The 23847-nt window shown below is 43.8% G+C and overlaps 1 long non-coding RNA gene across 1 annotated transcript in view; it reads left to right on the plus strand.

Moving 5' to 3' along the window:
* LOC112996721 (uncharacterized) overlaps positions 1-23847 on the plus strand; it is a 65267-nt gene that overhangs the window by 13398 nt on the left and 28022 nt on the right. The window contains exon 4 of the long non-coding RNA XR_003262524.2: positions 2728-2827. This is a non-coding gene — a long non-coding RNA (uncharacterized LOC112996721). The remainder of the gene's footprint in view (positions 1-2727; positions 2828-23847) is intronic.

A 23847-nucleotide genomic window follows, 5' to 3' on the forward strand; every position in this document is an offset into this window, starting at 1 on the left:
TGCCCTCTTTTCCTTCAAATTAAATTTCTGCTTTTTTCAAACCTCTGGTAGAGTGACAAGCCAGTGCCAGAACTGTCTTTTAATACACAAAAGCATAAATAATGCCATCCATCAGAGCTGTCACTCAGAAAGATAGATTGCTACTTGTCCAGACACTGGGATGACACAAAAGTGAAAGTTAGAAATTGTCTCTTTTCTTTGCTTTCCTTCTTTCTCCTTTTTTTTTTTTTATTTGCCGGACTGCTTGATTCTGATTAATGGTGCTGTCAGGGAGGGATTCCGCTTGCCCGGATAATGAGTCAGGAATGTATTCCCTGTCACAAACACAGCAGATGTCAGGGGCAGAAGGGCCCAGGAATGCCAGAAACAATATACAGTTTCTTCCTAGTCCCCTGACAGGCCAATATGCTGCACAAGGTCTAATTTATGTAGACAAAATGCAGGCAAGGGGCTGTAGCAGCAGAGAAACTGTGCTGGGAAGTCTGAACTACAATGCAGCAGAGGAGCGAACTGAAGGGAGGTAATGAACGCTAGCAGTGGGACTCAATAGCACTGCATCAAATGGCCTTAACAAGAATGGCCCAGGACCACTTTGACTCCATTAAAGTGCACTTTACATCATTATAGAGAGAAATCAAACAGGGCAGAGGGCTTCTGTTTCTTTTAATGGCTCGATTAGGTTATTCACTGATCGGGGTTTGCAGCTGTCATAGTAATGCAGCAACTGCCAGGAGAGGTACAATAACACTCGTGGCAATGTGGGGCCCACAGCCCCTCTCAGAGTGGAGTGTATTGACTGGATCTGCAAATTCTCCACGTGCACACAACGACGAAGGCAAAGGCAGAATTAGAAGGGATTTGCCAGTCCTGGTAAAAGAATTTCAAAGTGATTCATCTTGAGATGCCTTCATTTTCGGGGTGGCCACCTGGAAGCACTGGAAAGGGGCCAGGTCTTCGCTGAAAGCTGAGCACCTGCCTTTGGATATCTGGGACCCTGGCTTGACATGCCAACAAGAGGAACCCACATTCACTTTAGAGAATAATGACCTTCCCTACAATGGAAAGAAAACTGTAGCTTTTCAGTTACAAAATGCTGATGTCATAAAACTAACTCACATATTGGGAAAATAAATTAACATTCTGAAGTATGTGCAACTGCACTGGTCTGTTGCACTTTCTGTTCAGCAGTCTGGGGCAATTTGGTTTGCCAGTGCTTGTTCAGCACTTGGTATAATGAGGTCCTGGTCCAGGAGGACTAACACTCGGGGCCATGTGATGGTGTGTTTCAGTTCCACAACACTTTCCCGAAGGTGCTGCCAGGCCCCCCCCCACCTATCACAGAATGATGTGAAAATGTTGGTTACAACAGAATCATGGCTTAGGAAAAGGGTTTGCTTCAGAGTCCTCTGATGTCTGCCATAGTTTTTGAATTGACATCAAGGGGTCATGCAACGAACTCCTAAGCACTTTGGAAAGGCACTGCTTTCTTGAAGATGCCACATTATGTGTCTAGCATCTGCCTAATGAAATCACATTATACAGGAAAATTTAGAGTGCAAAAAAAGAACACCTTAAGGTATGTATGAAGTCTCATCTTCAAGAATTCAGTCTTAATCCTAATACAGATCATTTCACTCCTGCCTTTAACTGGATTTAAAAAAATGAAAAAACAAAGCAATTTAAGGCGTTTTGGTGCGTTCAAAACACTTCCTGCTGGCTTCAGCGCACTTTATCGCAGTGCAGCAGCAGTCCATGAACTCTTCCATAAGAACTATCTCTGGCTGGCTTTTATCTCCCTGCCACTTTAACTTAATCTGAACCCTGAACCATGAAAGGTCCCAGTAACTCCTTCCTGAGAAACAGAAGCTCAGCTCTGACATGATTTTGGCACTGAATGGTGAAGGACCTTGAGGTCATATGATCTGCAGGAGGAGGGTGCATGCATCCAGAAAGGTAAAATGAAGAATGACGGAGAGATGAAAATAAAGATAAGATTCTGCTACCCGGAGACACAGGGTAGACAGGAGCTGCTGCTTTGAATGTGAAAGTACAGTCAGGATGCTGGCCTTGGCTGATTTCATGGCCAGATTGAATAGGATTAAATGAAAGTCTTGAGTTTTCCCCAGACTCTGCCTAAAACCCTGCAAAGTATCACAAAGCCATGTGTGTGCAGCGCATATTTCCTGATGTTGTTCATCTGGGTAGCAGACATTCAGTTTAAAAGTGGCACTGTTTTAGCGAAGCCCATTTACAGTAGTCGAGGAGCTGGGCTAGCAGGACTGGGTTTGCCAGACCCACACTCTGAACGCATGATGGTATTTTTACTCAGATCAGTATGAATCCAGCCACTGGGCCATATTTGATTTTATTTACAGCAGCAGCAGTCCAAAGAAGCTCTCCTACAAACACCAGTCTGTTTGTTCAGCAGCACAAATTAGCATAACTGTATCACCATCATTGAATTACATGAGTAGAGAGCTGTCCTGGTGCAGCTACTTTGACTTTACCGGGGTATAAAGTCTGTACTTGGTCCCACTCTACTGAAATCAAGCTAGTGACTTCATATTTACCAAGTGAATTCTAAGCAAAATCACACTTTGGTTTTGTGAGGCTCAAGACGTAGGGAAGTCCATCTCTGAACATGCTCCTGGAATTAGATTTCCCAAAAATGCTTGCAGTCCTTGCCCTCTTGAATCCGACAGTAAAGTCTATTTGCTCTCTCCACAGATGATGATCTTCTGATCTCCAAACCATCAGAATGATGTGACTAACAAGAAAGATTGCTTCTCAAGTTGCCTGGGTCAACACAGCCTTGTCCACAACACTGGTGAGCTTGCATTGAAAAGATTATTTCTTCTAAATTGATGAGGCTGTTGTTTTTTTTCCCCTAAAGCTCAACATGTTTTTATTTAAAATTTCTTTATTCCTGCTCAGACTGTCCCTAATCAGAACCAGCACCTAACAGCCTGAAAATAAAGGAAATAAAATTAAAGATTGCAATTGCTTTGGTTTTACAAGCCTGAGGCCTGGTGAGGCTTGCTTCAGGAGAGGGGAGGGGAGGTAAGGGACTTGTTTTTGTTAGTTTTGCTTGTACACTGATCAAAGCAGCATATTTTTAAGTAAGCACAAGCATGGCTGTAGAAAGTCGGCACATTAACACAGTTGTGATTGACATCAGATTGCAGGAGAGACAGTGCTCAAAGGGACTGCAAAGCACAGAACTCCGGACAAGGCAGGTCCTCAGATGCTGCCGGGAGGAGCTGAGCAGGACATGAAGCAGAGAGGAGGCGAAGGAGCTTCTTTGATGCTGCAGGTTAAATATGAAGCAAGATGGGAATGCAGGAAAGCAGTGAGCAGCAAAACAAAAGTAAATTTACCCAACGTGGCTAGTGCAAAGGCATATCCCAGCAGTGGCAATGTTGCCTTCATTTTCATTGCTGTCTCCTACCATTTGTATGATTTTTACCCTTCCTTAAGTGAAACAACATGAAACTTCCCTCTCTCTACCTCACACTTCATAATTCAAAGAGAGCTGAGTCTGACACCTCGCTGGGGGAAAACAGGCCTGGGCTGAGCTCCCAGCACCTTCTGCATGCTATGATCCCTGCGTGGAATGGCAGTCCTGTAGAAGCAGTTATGACATGGACATTAATAACAATACCAGAAGCAGTCTTCAGGCTGAGCTGTGTTATATGTTACCGGTGGCGCTGAGAAGAATGAATATTGTTTAACAAAGCAACCTTGACTGTGTATTGCTGGGCATCCTGTGTTATGGGGAAGGGAACACACATGTGATGAAAGTGGTGGAGATTAAGGTATTATAACATTTATTTTTTTATGCCTTCCATTGGAGTGAAAATGTGCTCTCACTTAGAGCAAAGTCTACAGTGATATTTTTGAAAGGGAGTCAGTGACACAGGCAAAGATATGCTGGTTTACGACAACATGAATGTAAAGTCCCTGCATTAGATCAAGGCCAGTGAAAGGCAAGTCATAACTCCACTGATGCTGGAGCCAGGAGGGGCTGCAAGACTTCAAGAGGTCATGTTGTAGCCTGTGAAGGGATCAGAAGTCGCTCAGCCCACAAAAGGCTGTTGTACTGCACCAAGGCTACCCTCCATGCCTGGTTGGAGAGCCGGAGTGCACTGCCAGGGCAGTGGCAGGAGTGGGGAAGGCCACAGACCACCCTCTAGCCTGTCTGTGCCCTCCTGCATGTCAGCATTAGCAGGCAGCAGCTGAACATTAAATTATTTAAGCTATCACCTGCTGAACTTTGCAGAAAGTTGCAGCCCGAAAGATTTATGCTTATCGGAGCCAGCACAGCATTTTGTGTAACCTGAGTCCTTGTAGGACCAGGTCAAAACCTGGTCAGCGTTCAGTCATCTTCCTGACTTCCCATCCACACAGCCCCATGAGAGGATATTGGATTTCAAACATGCTCTGTGTGTTGTCTTTAAAAGACATAATACAAATAAGTGACACCCCAGGACCAGGCGTCAGTATTGGGGGCGAGGGGAAGAGAGAAAAGCACATCTGATCAAAGATGCCCCCAGCCGCTTTGCTGAGGCATGTTCCTCAGGAGGGAGGCTGAAAAGACCAGTTTTCACAGATCTTAGCACCAGGAAATAGGCATTTCATCATGAGTTGAGTCATGGAAAGGAGGATTCGGCCAGGCTGCTGCTGCTAAGGCAGAGACAAATGTAATTTATTACCCTGAGGCCTGCTGAGGCTTGGGGAACTTACGAGGAACATGCAGCATTAAGGAGGCCTGGCCCCCTGGGAGGCTTTTTGGAGAGTGACTAATCGAGATGGGATATTCTCAACCATTTGAGCACGTTCAGTCCTTTCACACATTTGTATCATAAAATAAACAGCATGTAGGTACTGGGAGAAAGCGTGGCCTTGCTGTTAAAGTGCTGACATGGAATTCAGGACACCTGGGTTCACTCACAACTCTTTCAGGTGGCTTACACAATTCAGCAAGTCACTCAATCTGCTCCACTGTCAATTCCCCACCTGTAAAAGCTGATGATAATTGCACAGTGCACCCAGGCAGCAGGAAATACATGTGTCCGTATATGCATTGTCCCAGTGAATAGGAAGAAAGCAGTAGTGACTCTCCTGCCCCTAGCACGGAGATGCAGGGAATGCACAGGGACACTCACATCAGCCGGGGGCAGGAGTACAATCAGCTCCCTGTTACCTGTAATGGACTGCCTTGGGGGCTGCTGCATCAACAGCACTTCTAATGTGGGCACAGATGATTAAGAGTTGACACTACAGGTATTTCATACCACTAAAAATCCGTCATTGGGATTTTTTACTGCAGGTCTCTGGTGCTTGTTGAGGTGAGGGCATGTTCCAAAGGTCATTCCCCAGCTGATTTCAATCATGGGTGCATCTAGCTGAACTGCCCAGCTGCCCGACAAAGGAGTCTGGGGTGCAGTGCTCCAGCAGAAGGATGAGATAAAGCAGTATCAACTACTATACTTTAGTTCTTGCATCTGTGGCAGGTTTTTATAGAAGCTGTCTACCTCTGTGAGTTCTTATGTTTCATCCATCAGCCTGGTATGTATTTTGGATAAACAGGGTGATGAGGTTACATTCTAGATTCCACTGTGGGGAAGCTATATGATCTTGCAGGAGGGATTTCACTTCTACGGATTTCATTTAAGCCAGTTCTGTGGCTGAGTCTCCCATACTTTCAGTGCAGGGGAGGGAGGCTGAGGATTTGGTAATTTCTGTGAAATGCATTGAGAATTTTCAGGTGAATAGGGACCCTTTATTGCAATGTAAGGTATTGGTTTTTTCATGTGAGTGGTGATTAACTGATAGTACTAAATACTGAAACCTACCACTTCCCATATGTGCAAGCGTGTGTGTGTAGCAAGGCCAGGCAAATGACTAATGCAAACCTGAAGAGAGACAGCAGAGCATATTGTAAAGATCAACCCTATTTCAGCTTATGTTCGAATCGGAAATGCCAGAGATTGTTTCATAGTCTTCTGCAATGTTCATTATAAAAGTCCCCAGATGGCAGATGGCTATTAGCTCACTGTGACCTATATAAATGTCAAATGTAAAGCTATTGCCCCAGTGAAAATCTCAAAATAAATAACAACAGGAGGGATGCTGTTCTGCTGCCACCAGGATTTATGGATTATGAATTCATGCTAATTCATCCCAAAGCCAGCAAAGGAATGAATCTTGTCCTTTTGGAGGGATTCACTTAACACCTGCTTGCAGATGAATTCAAGTCCCACATGCCTGCTTCTTCCACTGATCTCTTCTCTGCTGCTGCCTCCCCCTCTAGTCATGTGCAGCTTATCCTGGAGGGAAAGCTGGTTCCTGGGAAGAACAGGGTATGTGTAGGGTGGTATTGATTAATGTGAGACAATGCCAATGTCACTCATCACTGACAGTGAAGACTCTCCTTTGTTTGCCAAAATCGTGTAGCAACAACTTGAACAATGATTTCAAGTTGTTTTCATTGCTCCTATTGATTGCTGTGGCACCTGTCAATCAGAGAAGGTGTGATTCCTCCCTAGGTTTTTAGGGAATGGTCATATGTTTGCAAAGGCCAGCTTGCACTCATAAGCGCAGTCCTTTTGCTTACACTGGTTCCTTTAGAAGAGAAAGGGTGGAGGAAGGGGAGCTTTAGTTGTTCTGTTATTATGTTCTTAAATAATCAAGACATGAATAATGCACACCACAAGTAATTGCACTTTTTGGAGCAAAATTTGTCCTAAATGGCCGTTTTAAGATGATTGGCTAGACAGCTCAGCAGTTGCTGTTCAGAATGTCTGTTTATGTTTCTACAGTGTTCAGATGCCTCAGATGGCATCAGGGACACATCATGTTCAGCAGTGTACAAGCACAGAAGTAAGAAAATTGCAAAAAAAATTGTGGAACTGAAAGAATTGCTTTTTTTCACACCCCAACCCCCAAAACAGACAGTTTCCACAAAACAAGTTGTTACTGCTGTCAGAATTCTTTGTTTCACACACATACATAATGGTGCTTTTTAATACATTGCTTGCTGAAAACATAAATTAGCTGATTTTAGAAATATTTCACCCCCATAAAAGGCATTCTGCTAAACAAAAAGTAGAAGTGAACATTGTATTAATGTTTTTGATAAGGAGGTGACTATATAGTGATACCATGTTGTGAATGATTCAGCTTACTAAAAAATTAAAAGGAAAAGTAGAAATGTGGGTCACTTTTATTAATGCAGGAACAGCTTCAACCATATTTTTTTCTGCAAACTTGAGATTTCATTCTTGAGCTGTCCCAATAATAAATATTCCCAAGAAGCATAAACTGACTTTCATTCTTAGCACACTGATTTATGCTGGCTGAAAGCTCGCAGGCCTCTGAAGTTGAGAATCTCTCTTTAAAAATAAACCTCATGTCATACCTAGAGTTGTGCTGCTGTTCTCTGATGATATCAGAATTGAGAAATGTAGTATATCATATATGGGGAGTATGTCCTATGTGAGGAAACACTGATTAGACTGTTGTAACATCCTCTGTAAGCCAAGCGAATCCGTAGAAAGCGATACAGTAAATCCAGGGCTCAAAAACTATCATGTAGTTAATAACCAGAGCTCTAAAAATGTGTATTAAGCATGACATTAAAGTGCCAGTACTAAATACTTCACATATTAAGTGCAGCTCTGGCTGATGTAAATTAGGAATAATTAAATGTAACAAAAAGTAGAACTGTACTGTAGTTGTGATCAGGCTGCACCATAGTTAACATGCATAGCAAAAAGGAAGGGTTTAACTTACGATGTTGGCCAGTCAAAAGTCAGTACTAGAAATAATTGTATTTCCTGCCCTTATTCTTCAGAACAGCAAAGGACACAACCATGCTCAGTGCTTCATTGCCAGCGTCAGCAGTGGATAGGTTAGCCTGACATTCAAGGAAAAATATTCTCTGGGTATGGCTTATAGGAGCAAATGCTGTCATTTTTATGATAGACTTAGTAAATTAATCCTGGTAACTTTTTGCTGCTCCAACTTTTACAAGTCTGTTCATCAGAACAGAGCATCATATTACCTTTAGGTATAAAATGAACTTGCTCCTCTAAAATCTTGGAGCTGTAGTCATTTACATGAACTAGCAATCCAGTTTAGCATAGGAAAAAGATCCAAAGAGGGTAAATTTCTTAGATACGTATTTATGTCATAGTGGGCTGGATATTTTCTTTGGAAACACACCGTGAAAAAGTGTACAGGTCCACTTCCAGTTTGATCCGTATCCGTTGTTCAACAGCTTTAGATCAACGGGCTACTGAAATTGCACTTGAAAATTAATTTCCCACAAAGCTTTTGCTGACAGCTGACAGGTGACAGATTGCTGTATTGGTTGTGTATATATTGTTCGTGCCCTAATGTGAAATGGAGGTCTTTGAACAATGTTTCTTTGTTTGTTTTTCTTTTATTAAGCTTGCAATTCCACAATAACAAAAATTGCAGCCAACGGCTAGTGCTGTGCAAAGACACCCAAGCTAATGTTGAGCTGACAACTCCAGAACCAGAATCAGCATACTTGTGCCCAAGCGAATTAACAGGGCAGGAAGGGCTAATAACCTCAGGATCCTTACCATGCGCCTGTAGTGCTCTGGAGACCTAGGCTAGTACCTCTGCCCGGCATTGCATGGGATCGTACAGAGAGGCTCACTGGAGTATCGTCGGAGGGTGAAGTTACTGAGGCTGAAGTAAAGGGCAAGTAGATTCTACTCAGTCCTCCTCTTAGACACACTGAACTTTTACGTCAGAGAAAACCAGGAGAAATAATAGCAAAAATGAGGAGCAACCTCCAGGTTTTGTGCTAGGGAACTTTGAAGCTGATGGTTATTTTCATACCTTTCATACTCCAGCACACTGATGTCAATCAGAAGATACCCTCCGAGGCGATTCACTAGTGCAGAACTGGTAGAAATAATGGCAGAATGAAGTCTGTTATGCCAGGCCTACAGAGAGAGGAAAAAAAACAGTTTAGCTGAAAGCATGTCTTTTCTTAGAGCCCAAGCTCCAGCTGCACATGGAAGCCATGTGCATCTGTGTAAGATGATGGTATTGTAGGAATTACCATCCCAAAGGATGGGGAGACAGGGAGAGCATGGGGGTGAAACATCAGCACCTTTGTTCCTTTGCAGTGTGGCAAGGTTAGAGTTAACATGACCTAGAAGCAGAAACAAAGGCTTTCCTTTTTCATTCTTTGGCATGCCTGTTTCTTGCTTCTCTGAGTATTTGCATGACCATAAATTCAGAGCTCTGGAGGATATTTTCAGCCAAAGACTACATGTGCAGGATACCATAATGTAAACTGCATATGTTGTGAGAAGTTGTTAAATGGAACCAGCAGATGATAATGTGCCCAGCACTGCTGCTAACATCACTTGATTTCCTCTCATCATAGGTAAAACAAGACCTCTTCCCAATCAATTCTAACTTTCTGACAGGCCTATAAATTAAAATAAAGAAGAGAATGGTTTTTTGGCTACCAGACCTCCACTAGAGACCCAGAAACTGGCCCCCATTTCTGAGAGAGGCTCTGGTTCTGAGAAAGCTCAGGCGTGTTTGAGCACAAATGGGCTTCGTTTGCTGTTTCACGTTTCTGCATTCTGCCTTGCAGACAATGAACAAATGTGTTAAAAAAAGTCTGGTACAATCCAGTGCATCTGCCACCTTTCCCTTCCCCCTCCTTTTCCAGTGGCTTTTCCCCCTTTTTGTGTGAATTTAGGGATAATAAGAGTTGCAACTTGCTTGAGGATGTGCAGCTGTTAAAGCCATGTTGTGTATACAGCAAACCCATTTCAAGGCATTCTCCTGGTCAGCTTCAATGGTGATAGGAGAAAGGGTGAGAAAAATGTACCATGGAGCCCACCTTATCAGTGCTTTCCTGGCACACAGTAAAGGCAATATTCTCTGAACTTAAGTTTCCTTGCTCACTTGTACCCATCTCGTGCTTTTCCTGCATGCGTATAAATGGCAGCACAAGAAGCATGGCGGTGAGGAGTCAGGACTGAGGTGGACAGAAAACAGGCACCTCTCCCTGTCAAAATATTTGGAGGTGATTACATATCACAAAAATAATTTGGATGCTTCTCTTGTAGTAAAATCCCAGTGGAGGCTGTTGTACCCTTTCACGGAAAATCCTAGGTTGAAGGAGAGAAAATGGTTTCTTTTTTTGTTTTGTTTCGTTTTTTTTTAACAGTATTGACAAAGACAAATTGTAAATGGATTATGTTGTTAGTACTACTGGGCTCTATCTTGGTTTGTTTGAAAGTCTAATATTGTATATCACATAGACAAAGATTACTGGGAGAATTTCTTAGGCAGGAACCATGCAATGTTGTAACACTCTTGGAAAATAACTTTTGTGATATAGAGGGAGGTAAAAGCTCACACAGAGGGGGAAAAAATCTTCAGTAATTCTCGTTGATCAGTTCTGACACAGAATCTCAACCTGAAAAATTCAGATTTTCTCTATGATAGCCCTTAACACAGGTATTACTGTCGATTTTACCTACCCTCTGGTTTGAAGCTTGGAACAATATTCAATTTTTCTTCCTGTGCCAATGAACTCCAAAAGTCAGCTGCACAGTGTCAATGAAATTCAGCTCTGAACAACAATTTCGGAGTTGGCCAACTGATCTTCTTCCTTGTCCTTTAGCCAGTGAGAGATGCTGTAAGTTTGGTTGTATTTTTTTTCCCCAAAAAGAATCAAATGGAGATGATATGTTTATCTAAATATTAACAACATCTAGAGGTATAACACTGAACAGTAACCAAACACATCGAAAGAATGTTTCAGAGTTTGCATTCGTTTTTAACTTTAAGGGGTCAAGAAGAGACAGCCACGTGGGTAGTTCAATCCTGTACCTGTGGAGTTTTTTTGTTTCTTGAATATCCTGCTATTGAGTTTCTTGAATTTGCTGAAGCATTTGACACAGGCCACTGTCAAAGGCAGGATATTGGGCTAGCTATATGATGTATGTGATCAAACCTGGAATTTCTTTCAGTTCTCTGTCAATTTTAGAGAGGAGCTAATTTTTAGAAGTGTTTATAAGTGCAAATTACAATCATACATCTTCGTTTTCAAGCTCAGCTGCTGGAGATCTATTTACTCCTTATTTACCTGCCAAGTCTCTTGCCAAATTGAGAATTTTTCCCTGTGAGATTCCAGGGTATTGCAAGCACCTCAAGCAGCACAGGCTGAAAGAAAAAGCTGCTCTGCTTGAGGTGTCCGAGATGTCACTAACTTGCTGAGAAAAGACAGAAACCTAAGCTCAAGACTAATGAAATAAGTAAAACAGACATAGTATTTGACTTTCCCTGTAGTTTCAACATGCATTGCATTTGCCTTGATGTTAATTTTGTTTCATTTCCTTTGCCATTTCTGGCTTTAAAACTTAATCTTTATACTTATTATTTAGTTATTGTTTGTCACAAAGGCTTCTGAATTACTCTTTAGGTGGGTCAAATGTTGTCTGGGGAGCTGAAAGAATTTCCAGTTCCAATCATTGCAAGACAATTACATTAAATCCCTGGTGCTGGGAATGCACTTGCTGTGATCTGTATCTGTGCAGTCACAAGTGTTCAGAGTCTAGCCAAGTTGATAAATCAGCAAAGCATTTTACACTGAGAGCCTAAAACATAGCTTTTACAATTATCTGCAGCGCGCTGGTGCACAGAATGTGGAAGCCCATTCTGCAGATACTTAATAAGGATCCCCTGGAATTTCTCTTTCCCCACAGCAAGTTGGTAAGCCCTGTAGGAGGTTAATACCAAGCTTGTTCTTAGGCACCCGAGTCAGGTGATGCTGTGACCGTTGCAAGAAAAGCTCTGGGCCCATAGGTGCGAGATACTACTTCGGGTCGCCATTTGGGATTGGGCAATACTAGCACTAGGAGCAACTGCGTAGCTGTGGAGGTATTCTAGGAAGTCTGCTCTCTGTGCTGTTTTCTGGGGGTTAAAGTTTAGGGAAAAGCAGGCATGGTTCTTTAATGCTGCTTCTGCAAAGATGGGGGATTAAGGCAGCCCTTCTCAGGAGAAGTGCAGAAAGCTTTGTACTCTGGCTTAGGGAAAAAAATGAAACCAGGCTTTGAGGAGAGGGAAAGAGAAATATTCAGAGAACTGATCTGTAGGGTGAAACAGTCCTCAGCATGACCACATATGATATAATCTCTGCTGAATGTAGTCTCCTAAGTGCTTTGCCGGTTCAGAACCCGAGTTCCTCAGGGAATAGTTTATGAACCAAAGGTCTGACCCTTGTATAGATGGTGCACGGAGACACTGCTAGACTTGTTTGTAGCCCCACCGCCTGCAGCGTTTGGGTGCTCACGGATGCAGGATGGGGCACCAAAGAACCCAGTTCTGGAGTTGCAGTGGAAAAAAGCTCCTATAGCCATCCTCCTTATCTTGTTCAGGAGAGGATTAATCAAGAGGATTTTCTATCAAGTCCTGCAGATTTTCCCACAAAGGCAGGTGTTGAATAGCCTGCCTGATGGGTTACAAGCATGCTCTGCCCTCCTGAAAATAAATTACTTACCTGAGTAAAGCCTGGAAGGGGGAACTTTTAGAAAGACAGCATGATTTAGATCCTCTGCTTTCCCAGGGAAGGTGTGTGCCTGTTCCTGAGATCACAGGCAATGGGGCTCTCGGGGGCGAGGAGTCCTCCTGCCTCCTTCCTTCCTCCTGGAGTGGGCCCTTTTCATTCCACGCTGCCAGTTCCCTGTGATTGAAATTTGAAAGCATGTAGCTGTTAATCTGGGAGTGATTAAAGAGCCTCATTTCTTGGAAGAGTCAGTACTCATCATCTGCCGTGCTGAATGAGCCTCTAACATCCCCTGATCCCATTATATTGTGATTAATTGTGCCAGTTTAAGTCAATAATTCATTTGTTAAAAATAGGCCTGCAAAGTATCATTTGTCTCAGGGGAGATATCAGAATAAAAAAAAAAAAATTCATTTGATACTTCTCATTAAATTAGTGTTGGGAGTTCTATTGAAGGGTTCTGTTCATGAAACATTTATTGCAGGCTTATTTGATAAGAAGTTGTATTTGTCTAAAATTATGTCTGCTAACAGATGTAACGGCCTGCATTTTTCCATTGTTAATGAAAGTATAAAGAGTCTAAATAACTGCGTGACTGGGGAGAGAAGTCTGTGATGACAATAAGGGAGATTTCTGAACATGTGTTTTACAAAACGGGCAGAAATAACGTCCTCATCTTTCACTGCAAAGTGGGGTTCTCTTCTCCCCGCTCCGTCTTCAGTGTGACAGTGTGGTAATGGGAGGTTATGTGCCTGCAATGAAAGATGGATGTGCCCCAAAGTCTCATATGTGTAAATGGTTATAAATGTTGCATTCATATTCATCGAGCCATTAAAAATGTTTCAGCTGTAAATGCTTCTAAAAGGAATATATAGGGAATAGTAGCTAGTCTGCTAATGATAATGGCCATAACTGACAAAGACACATGCTTAATATCTTCATCGCTCTAGTCAGTCGTACTTTGTATCAGAGTAATATTCCTGGAGATGTGTGGAAGGAGGTATGGATTACGAGAGCTCGCCAAAGCTGCACAAAACGTCCCTTCCAGGGACGGTCTAGGTGGCTAATGGGGTGTGTGGCCTCTGGTTGCCAGGTCACTGGTTTAAATCCAGGCCAGGCCACTAAGGGCCAGAAATCCTTGCTATCTAATGGGTGTTCAGTGGCTCGCGTGACTGCAGCCGAAGGTGGTTTCGATTGCTCCGACCTCTCCCCGTCTTGTTTATTAGAACATAAACCGAGTGGCGCAGGGCGCTCTAGGTGCCGGAGGAGGCATGCCGAGGGAGGAGAAATGATTATGTTTTATCCTTTAAAGGTGTGCAGCAAATCCCAGCCTGACACGACTGCTGAGATCCGTGCACTAAAGCTTCCCAGCACGGTCCCTGGCACGAGGCACTTCTGTGCCGTGAAGCAAAATCCAACCCCCGCATCAGCCAGTGCATTTTCGTACCTCTGGAGAAGCAGGGCTTCTCGCAGTGCCCCGGCAGTGACTGTGCACGCTGCCCAGGCGCTTACCACCGCAGCCGGGAGAGTTACTGGCCTTTTTAGAGGCTCTGAATGAAATACAACCCTCTGGCATTGCTCACCAGGCTGGCTGTTAGATTAAGCTGGGGTTACAGTCGCATGCGTAACTTTCTTTCTCTCCTTCCCTCTTTTCTACCTGATGTTTGTCAGCTTACCAGTGGTTTTATATAAAAGGTCTGTCACAGTTTCTAAGCTCCAGCACTGGGTTCTCGTTAATCATCCCCTTGCGCTGCAGGCCGCTGCCGGGACACCTGTCCGGGTGCACCCGCGCAGGGAGCTCGTCCCGTGCGTTCGCCCTTCCTCTATCGCGACGTGGTAGTCCTCAAAGAAGCGGTCCCCGTTATTCCTTCTGAGGCTCAAACACAGCATGAATGTTGTACCAGGTGAAGTAGAGCCTTTTTTGATTTTTTTTGGTAAAAAGCACCAGCACACTGTTCCTGTGCAGGTTAGAGTGCACCATGGTGTGTTTTAAATGCATTTTCACTGGCTCTATAAGGCCAGCTAAACTTGGCCCCTAATTTGTTTCAAGTAGTGAAATGAAGGATGGGGAGTGTGTACCAGGGAAGGCGGCGCTGGAGAAGATGAGGAAACACTGCGCTGTTTGAGGAAATGTGCATGTTAAACTAGAGCTAGGGTTGGAAACCCAATCAAGTCCAATGCCAGGGTCTGTTCCAAAATATATACCTAAAAAAAGTGCTTACAAACCACAAGTTTGTCTGCAAAACTGGGCTCTGTGCTTTTTGCTTGGGTCTTTGAGATATTTTATAGCTCTCGCATCAGGTTACCTGGTGATCAGCCCATCAGCCATGCCGCTCAGCGTACAATCCCTCCATTGTTTGAAAGGCCTCTTGTTTGACAGCAAGTTCTATTAATGTGATATGCTTGGCCAAAAATGTGTCACCACTGCAGAAGGGTGAACGAAAAGCGCCTTTGATGTCTGAGTGACAAGTTTCGTATGTCTGTATGGGGTAGAGGGAATGTGAGCTGGAGCAGTGATCAACAGGGAGGGGGAAAGCAGGGATGCCGTTAGCAGAACTGGCACCTACAGCCCATCGACTGTGTTTTTCTGTCTTATTCTTTGTGGATGCTGCTCATTGCTTCTTGGGAGAAAGTTGTCTATATTGCCCTATTTCTAACGTAATTATGCATTTACCACCCTGGCCTTCTAATGCACTCGTGCGACTTTGGATGGTCTCTATAGAGAAACATGATGGAACTTGCTTATGCTTAGCATAGCTTGGCTCGGTGAAGTCGATGAAGTTAAATCAAGGACAATTTCTACTCAATGAAGTTGCGAGCAAGTCTCTCTGTAAAAACAGTGCAGGTTGTGTCTACCCCTCTGACAGATGGCTCAAGGAAGGCAGGGATGTGCTGTCATTTTCTTACACTTTGGCAACGTTTTGTGTAGCTTCTCCCGTCAATAAAATCTCATTTGAATTGACCTGAATTGACAGATATCTATCGACTTTAGCAAGAGATGAATCCAGTCAATAAGCTTTCATGCCTCAGGGCATGAGCAAGTCACTAACTCAGGGAAGGTTAGAAAGAAATATCTGTGATGTGTTGATTATTCCATAAAATTGTCCACTAGGAGGATTTATGGGCTTTTGGTTGCTCACAACTACAATGTACAGGACTGTAGGGACCATTAACTTGTTCTAATCCAAGAGTTCTGAGGTTCTTCAGCTCTGAGTCCCTTTACAAGAAGTGTAGTAGAAAGATCGAGTATTGGCAGCGTTTAAAAGCATAGAAAGAAAAACAATTTTGTCACTGAATCTTAATCTGGATATTAGAGCCTGAGACATGCTTTCCCTGTGCCCTCCATCCTGCTTACAGGATCCTTTATGTAGCTTTGCACACAGCGCTCTTGCAAAGATCCTCTTCTAAATTCTCATGGTTTGTGTTCAGGACATACAAGCTTTAGTTTCTTTCTGATGGCTCACCCACACCGGTCACCTCTGTATCTTCAGCAGCTGCCAGCGAGGGGACTCTGTCCATTAGCTCTAAGGGTAGAGCTCTGCTGCAGTGGTTTATATGATTCATTCTCTCTTTGTTTTAACCAAGGATGCATTCATTAAAAGCGATAGCAATACTAATACAGCACTTTCATCTTCTTGGCCTTAATAACCTTCTAATTTATCTAATGAGTCTCAAGCACAAGCCTATAGGGTGAATAAGCATTTTAACAACTACAGAATGACCGTGGCACAGAAAGGTTCAGTCAGTTCCCAGAAGCAGCACACTAAGCTCTAACTCAAGGCCAGAAATTCTCTGCCCTCATGTTTCACAGCTTTAAGAATAAACTAGAACTAGGGTTTCTGTCTTTTTTTTTTTCTTTTTCCTAGGAGAAAACCTTAAAAGGGTCTCTTTAGACAGCTTTGTAGCTTGACTTACAGTTGAATTAATCATTGATCGCATCCTGACTAATTCACACCTGTGTGTTGTGAAGACAACCAGTAAGTTGCTCAGGACCACACCAGAGTGTGAGTTATTGCTCATTAGCTCCAATGCTTTCAGGTCCCACAGCTTCGTTTAAAAAAAACTTCTACAGTTGCAAAGCTTCCCCTCTTATTTATTCTTTAGTGACGGTCCCCCTTCTTTTGGTCCTTAGCTCACATTAAACGTTGTGGGGGTTTTTTTATTATTATTATTCAGACATGGCTTGCAGACATCTCAAAGCACCGAGATGCATGAGCAAATAGAAAGCAGGCCTTTAACTAAGAATGAGACCTTGTGCACTTCACACACACCTGTTGATAGTGGCTTTTATCGGCTCTTTGTCACTGCTTAAGTATTGGTCTCTATGAGGCTGTTCTTGCCAGCATCAACTGAAGGGAGATCTCTTTGCAGACTTGTTATCAGTTGTGTAGAATATTAACCCTGGATAGGAGTGCTAACCTGCAGGCAGAATCATATGCCATATATAGGAATGGCCATAGGATCTAAGTTTGTCTCATCACTGTCTCTAAAACATCAGGAATTCTCTGAGGAGGCTAGAGTCGCTCCCCAAAGCATGCTAAAAAGTCACCCTCCGTGTCAATTCTTCATATCAGTGCAGCCACAAAGCAAATAGTATCAAAAATCCAAAGAACCTGTAGGCCCACGCTATCAGAGGAGTTCTGGGTTTACAGAGAACCGAGGATGCTGTCCGAAAAAGAGAAGAATCTGGCACCTACTGCATGACCGTCGAGTTTCCAAAGTTCCCCCAGGCACCGCACGTTAACGAAACAGCCCAGAGGCTCACACTGCCGCTTCGCAGCAGTATGAGATTGCCCTGAAATGAAAGCCGCTCGACAGGGCTCCCCGTTCTGATCTTACCTATCCACTGTATATCAGGAACTACACGGGGATATCAGCAGAACTACACTGCTATAAAAATAACTAAAGGGGCGAATGGGATGTTTGGAGCTTACAGACTAAAACTTGGACCTCTGCTAGGCCTATGTTTTGTTGAGGATCTATTTGCATTTTACTTTGAGGGCTTTAGTAAGATTTAAGCCACTTAATGGCTTTTTGCTGGCTCCCTGCACTAATGGAGAGCAGAGAATTTTATAGTAGGCAGAGCTGGAGCATTAGATTTTTCCGAAGTTCCCAAACCCTTGCATGTCTGTTAGAGGCTGTGATTTGTTACAGGCTGTCCCTGACTTAAATGCCAGTGAGTTAAGGACTTGGGAGAATCTTGCCATAACTGCGGGTCCTACACGCTTTGAAATTCAGTCCTGTGGCATGTGGGAGGGAAATATTATCTTTGTTCTACTATTATTTTCTGATTCAAAGTTCAAATAGAAGAGGAAAGGTTACCGTTTTCATTCATCAGCAATTTATGTAAAAAGTGTGTTTGTTTTTCATTTAAATAGCAGGGGAAGGTGTGTTCCAGCTGGGCCAAGAATAAAACAGTTGTACAGATCACAGCAGTGCCACAGACCACCTGCATTAACATACCAGCAAAGCCAGACTAACTCTGTCCTGGCTTTGATACTGTCATTGCATTTATCCAACTCAGAAAGGTTTTGCTGGCTGAAGAAAAATTCAGAGCTAAGTTTTATGGCTCCTCCTTGTGTTTTGCACCCTGAAGCACCTGAGGTTTAGGAGTGCAGTGCTTGGTTCCAACTGTTAGCGGCTGTGAAATAGGCTTGGAGAAACGGTCCCACCCTTGTGCTACGTTTGCTTAAACTTAGGCTTGAAACATCCCCAGGATCTGAAATACTGAAGCTCTGCCCGGTGTAAAGAGCGCAGAGTGCCTGCAGACCCCCTGGAAAGGGCGGTTACAGGTGTGCGATCCAAAAGAAACAGTGGGCTTTCAAAGACTGTCCTGTATTTCACAAGAGGCCCTAGGTGAGGAGTGAAATCTGTCAGGCTGGTTTGCAGCCTCCTTGTAAGACTTCAGATAAAGCTATTTTTGATGACATTTTGTGAACACGTGTGTGTGAGAAGTTGGGATAACCTCACCCATTCCCCACAGGCATCAGCTAGGAACAACTTTTGCTTGCAGCCGTGGGGCGGACTCGAACTGGTATGCTGGAGGTCAGAAGCTGTCATTGCTATCCCTTTAAGTCACCCCCTGTCCCTCTGTTCCCAGCCGTCATGAGGCTGCCTGTCAGCAGGGAGCATAAAACAGATTGTGACACAGGGCAGTGATTTTTTTTTAACAATCCTATTATGAAAGACAGAGTGCTCCCATTTCCTCTGCAGCTTTTATCAAGACTTAAATTGCTGCCAAGGGAAAGGGGGGGGAAAAAACCCTCATTGCTTTTTTTATTTTTTTTTTTATTTTTTTAAGAAAAGATTTTGCTTAGTTACTAAATTCCTTCCTAAGTCTCCTCAAAGCAGAGATCCAACAGTGTCCCTATTAAATTATATAGAGCGAGTCCAGTCCTTGGCTGTCAGCGGGACCCATCAGTCCTAATTTATCGCCCCAGGAAACACAGTACAATTATGGTAATAAATAATAATAGGATTCAGTACATGACAACATGAATGATGGAGCCTCTCAGAACTCATTTACATTGCTTTGTGTTGCAATCACCCTGCTTCTAATGTAATGCCAAGCAAATGAGCCTTTTTGAATATTGTGCAATCTATTGCAAGTCAACTGGCACAAAACTCACTCAATAAATCATGTTCAAACACATGCCTCTAATGACAGGTAAATCAACAATGAAGTAATTGCATTTAATGTATTGAAATACTGGACAAAAACAGTGACCTCAAAGTGACTTTTTGTAGAAGATTTGATATAGTTGCAATGGCAAATGGGTCTTTTTTTATCAGGCGCTTCTTGCTCAGATGCACACGTGAGAACTAATGATACTATTTCCTTCGTGCACCTTGATTTACTGGCTGCTTTCTGTGCTCCCCCCACCTGATGCTGGCAGCGCTGGCTGCCGGGAGCTGCTGGTGCAGCCATTGTATTGCTGTACATGTCTGGGGACCAAATACCGGGCTCAGTTACATCCTCTCTGAGGATCAATATACTTAATAATCAGTGACGCACTAGATTCTTTGCCGCTGCAGAGCAGTGCGACTTCATCAAGGGAAATTCAGGTCTACCGATTTGTAGTGCTGGGGTTCAGGTCTGTCGCTTTCAATTGACTTTGTTCCGAGTTCCCCCAATTTCTGTGTTCCATTTGTTTCCACAGAAAAGGAAAAAGAAGGGTTGGCTTGCAGAGAAGAGGTTTTTCTGGTACCTCTTATCAATCTTCTGTGTGGTTTCTTGTGTTTTTTTCTGGGTAGCTGGAGGATGGAGGAATACCTGTGTTCAAGTTCTGCTTAAACCAGAAGCTTGTTCTGCTTTGGTGGCAAGGACAACATTAGACTTAAACTTCTGCACCTTAATGGGGTGTTTCAGGAAAGGATTTGGACTTGATTCCCCAATGCCTCGTGCAGATAGATATCTACGCCTCTGCAGGAGTTACCTTGTCAGGACCATTTTCTACTGTGCTACACCAAGGGAAACATGGGGGCGTTTCCTTCTTGCTTGCAAGGGTATAACTGACTGTAAGGATCATGTCAAAGATGGGTCGGGCTCAAAGAGTATTCTGCCTATGCAACTAGGAATAATGTGAAGAAATAGTGTTGTCTCAGGGTATTGTTCAACAAAAATGTCAGTGCTGTCGCAGAGGTCTTCTTATTTTTGCTGCAGTTCCCACACCCTGTTGCCTGCCTAAATCCTAGCAGCCGACCTGGCGGATTGCGACAGATCCTTAATTCCACGCGCTTGGCTCTTCAGCAGCCATCCCTGAACAAGATGCCTGACGAGATGCCAGATGGTCAGGCCAGACTACGGGCGACCATCGTGCAAGGAACAGAGATAACGGTGTGAAAAGCGGTGGTCTTAGCAAAGCAGCTCCTTGACTGTTGTTGCCCACTAAAAGCAAGGTAACATGGCAGACGAAAGTTGTAAGATTAGATCTGAAGGCTAATGAAGAAACGACGTTAGAGATTTTGGCTCTGACTTTCTTCCTTTACCCTTCTCTTGCAAGGGAATTTGGCAAGTGTCAAAGGTCTCCTTGGATTCTTCAGGCAGTGGAAAGGTTTTATATATCCTCAGGCTTGACTGTCTCTGCTGATAGCTCCCATATGATATAAACTGATTGGCAAAAAGTCTAGAGTTAGGACAAAAGAACTATTAACTAAAGAAAAGAACAAAAGATTTCTCCAATTTTAGAAAATTGTTACCAGTTGTACTTACATCCAGTTTGTTCCTCTGAAATAGGAATGTCAGGATGCAATCCCCCGGTTTTCCTGGACACAAGGCTTCAGTACCTTGGTTATAAATACTTCCAGTGTTGATGTTGTGCTTTTTTCTCGCTGTTACGATGGATTCCTGTCATCCCCAGACGCATGGCAGGCGTTTGGCACCAGGGCTTTCGGCAGCCAGGGTTCCAGGCGCTGCCTCAGGATGCAAGTCCATGGCACGCTGGTAGTCTGAAGGAAGGGATGTGGCGGTAGCTATTTGGCTTGGGGTTTTCTTAGATGGGGCTGTGCTCTGTGAATAGGAGCTAAGGTTATAGAGTAAACATATAATTGTTGAGCTAATTTTCTTGATGTTTTTAAGGGCTACCACTGAAAAAACTGAGGTTTTTAGGTATACTAGTCTGAGTATCAGTCCAGATAAAGCAGTCAGCTGCAGACTGGACTTCCACCTCTGACAGGCTGGAGGATCAAGGGTTAGATCCTGGTTTTGGTCCAAGTTTGTGCCTAGTATTTTGTAAAAACAGATTTTCTCTGAACTGCTGCATTTCACAAAGCAGGACAGTTGGCACAGCTGTGCTCACAAGTGCACCCTGTTACACATGCATGTTCACACACGCACGCACACATTAGCTTAGCTAACAGCGCACAGATCCTGCAGTGTTTGCTTCCACAGATAGACTTTCTTTCCCTGCTCCCGCCCCTCGCCTGCCTTCCCAAACCCCCCAGTGTGAACTAATGTCAGCAGTTTGGCGGCAGGAAATAGACTCACTCCCCTTGTCATTTTATTACGCAGCTCCCAAGAGCCAATAATCAGGCTCTGGCTGTGAAAAGACCCTGGCTTAGGCAGCTTGATTAATGACTGGGGGTCATTGCACACCACCTTTCCCACTGGATCGCTGAAGCACACACACAGCCCAGCTGGAAATGAACAAGAGTCTGAAAGTGAGGAATAAAGAGCCTGAACAATCAGGAGTTGAAAACAGCCGCAGCCAAGACAAAAGGGAGGAAATGCTGCTTTTTCAGGAGTCCTTCATCCAAGAGTTGTTTTTTTTCCCCCTGCAGTGAAGTCAGTGGAGTTACTGCATTAACCATTCTGGAGACAGAGAAGGGGGCAGGGTAGGAGACGCAGGCCTAAGCTGTAGGAAATGTGGATGCTCCCTTTCCTTCGCTGTTCTCTGCCATCCGTTCTGTCCTTGCCTGTGTGCTAAGAGGGACAAGGGGTCCAGGGAGATGTTTTTCCTTGAGACATATTAAAACACGCCACCCCCCCGCTTTTCCTTTCACTTGGTCAATAATTACTCTCTCTTTTCTTCCCATGCTTGGTTCTGCGCAGAAACCCAGCTGCAGTGCTTGGTGCAAACTCCTTTCTGGCAAGGATCCCTTAAGGGTGGAGCTAAGGTTGGGGCTATTTTCTCTTCTGCTTTTACAAACTTCATCCTCCAGTCCCACCCTGGAAAATCCACAGGCCAAGAACATGGCATCAGGCAGTGCGGTTCTCTCAGGCCCCCCGGGAAGCGCGGTTCTCCGACCCCTCTGCTCGGGCGTCAGCCCAGCGCGCTCTGCGCTGACCCTGCCGCTCGGAGGGAGTGAGGAGCAGAGCTGACGGTCTGCAGGACCCAGAGACGGTTCAGCATCCTCCAGAGTGTAAAATCCTGCTTTTGTCATATGAGTGCAGTCTTGGAACAGTGCCATAAACCTGAATGAAGACAGTTCTTGGCCTCCCTAGAGTTACTACACGTGTGCACCAGGGTACCTGTGAGCAACGGCTTGCACTCACAGTTCATTCTTTTACAGTTTACACAGGTTCCAGTTCTTCTGTAAGGCCTTGTCTATACCCAAAAGTTAGGTCTGTTTAACAAAAGCGGTCTCGAAACCACTCTAGTTAAATTGCAGGAAGCCCCCGTGTGAATACATACGTGTTTTGGTTTCAGATCATTTTAAGCTGGACTGAGAGCATCAGCACAGCCTTTGTGCTGGTTTATTAGGTCAGTTAAAAAGTATCTATTGATGTTTCAGATCCATCCTCCTCTTACCATGCCTTCACCAGTTGCTTCTCTTCATATGCACAAATGCAAGTTAACACGCATGAACTAGAACATTTTTCATTGATATTTAAGCTAATATATCTTAACTTGTGTCTGCCCTAATGTATTACATCGGTGGCAAGCGTGATACGTCAGTAGCACGTCCGAATCCTACGTGCAATTTGGGAAGCTCTGTTGCTAGGAGTGCCTGTAAAGTGGTGGCACTCGGGAGCAGTTCAGCAGAAATAATGGGGCTGCCCAGATGGGAAACTGATGCAGAACTGAGGAGGATCTGATCACGAAGCTGGATTCCCTGATACCTTGCACCAGGTTTAAGTCTTTGCAAAGGAGATAGGAAATGTTACCATTACCCTACGTAGCAGAATGAGGACATAGTAGCAGAAATCAGTCCAACAGAGCTCAAGAAATTCGCAATTAAAAAAGGCATGTCAGTCGCTTGAAGGAACAGAGAGAGATTTTGGATTTAATTTACCTCAAATTTCAGTTGATTTTACACAAGTGAGTAGTGATTTTTGATTCACTGCAGACAAGAAAAAGTGCTGATATTGCTGGTAGAGTCAGCTTTAAGAATTTGATTTGGGTTTGTCAAATTTTGTTCTTTTGTTGTTAAAATAAATCACAAAAACATGTTTATCAGAAGAAAGGGTGAACTTTTGCCCTTGAGTGAGTTCCTGATCTCTAGGGAGAAAGAGAAAGTTTCCTCTAGTTTGTGAATGTGTAGTTTCCCACTGTGATAGGCAATTCCATGTAAAACAAGCTGGGTTTGAAATGGAATGGTAAAAGAAAGGAAAATGGAACAGATGCAGCTGGAAAGTTTCTAAGACCTTATGGACTAGTAGCAGAAAATCTAATTCTCTTAGGTCACCTTGTTCACACTTACTCTTCTACCTCGGACCGACGCCTGCCTCTTCCCAGCGCTGTGTCCTGCAGTGCTTTGTCCAGCCAGCTGTAAGTGGCTCGAGCAACGTGGTTTTCACTGCTTCCCTTAAGAGTGTTTTGCAGTCTGACAGAGCT

Source organism: Dromaius novaehollandiae, chromosome 26 (genome assembly GCF_036370855.1).
Source record: "Dromaius novaehollandiae isolate bDroNov1 chromosome 26, bDroNov1.hap1, whole genome shotgun sequence".
Classification (NCBI taxonomy): Eukaryota; Metazoa; Chordata; class Aves; order Casuariiformes; family Dromaiidae; genus Dromaius; species Dromaius novaehollandiae.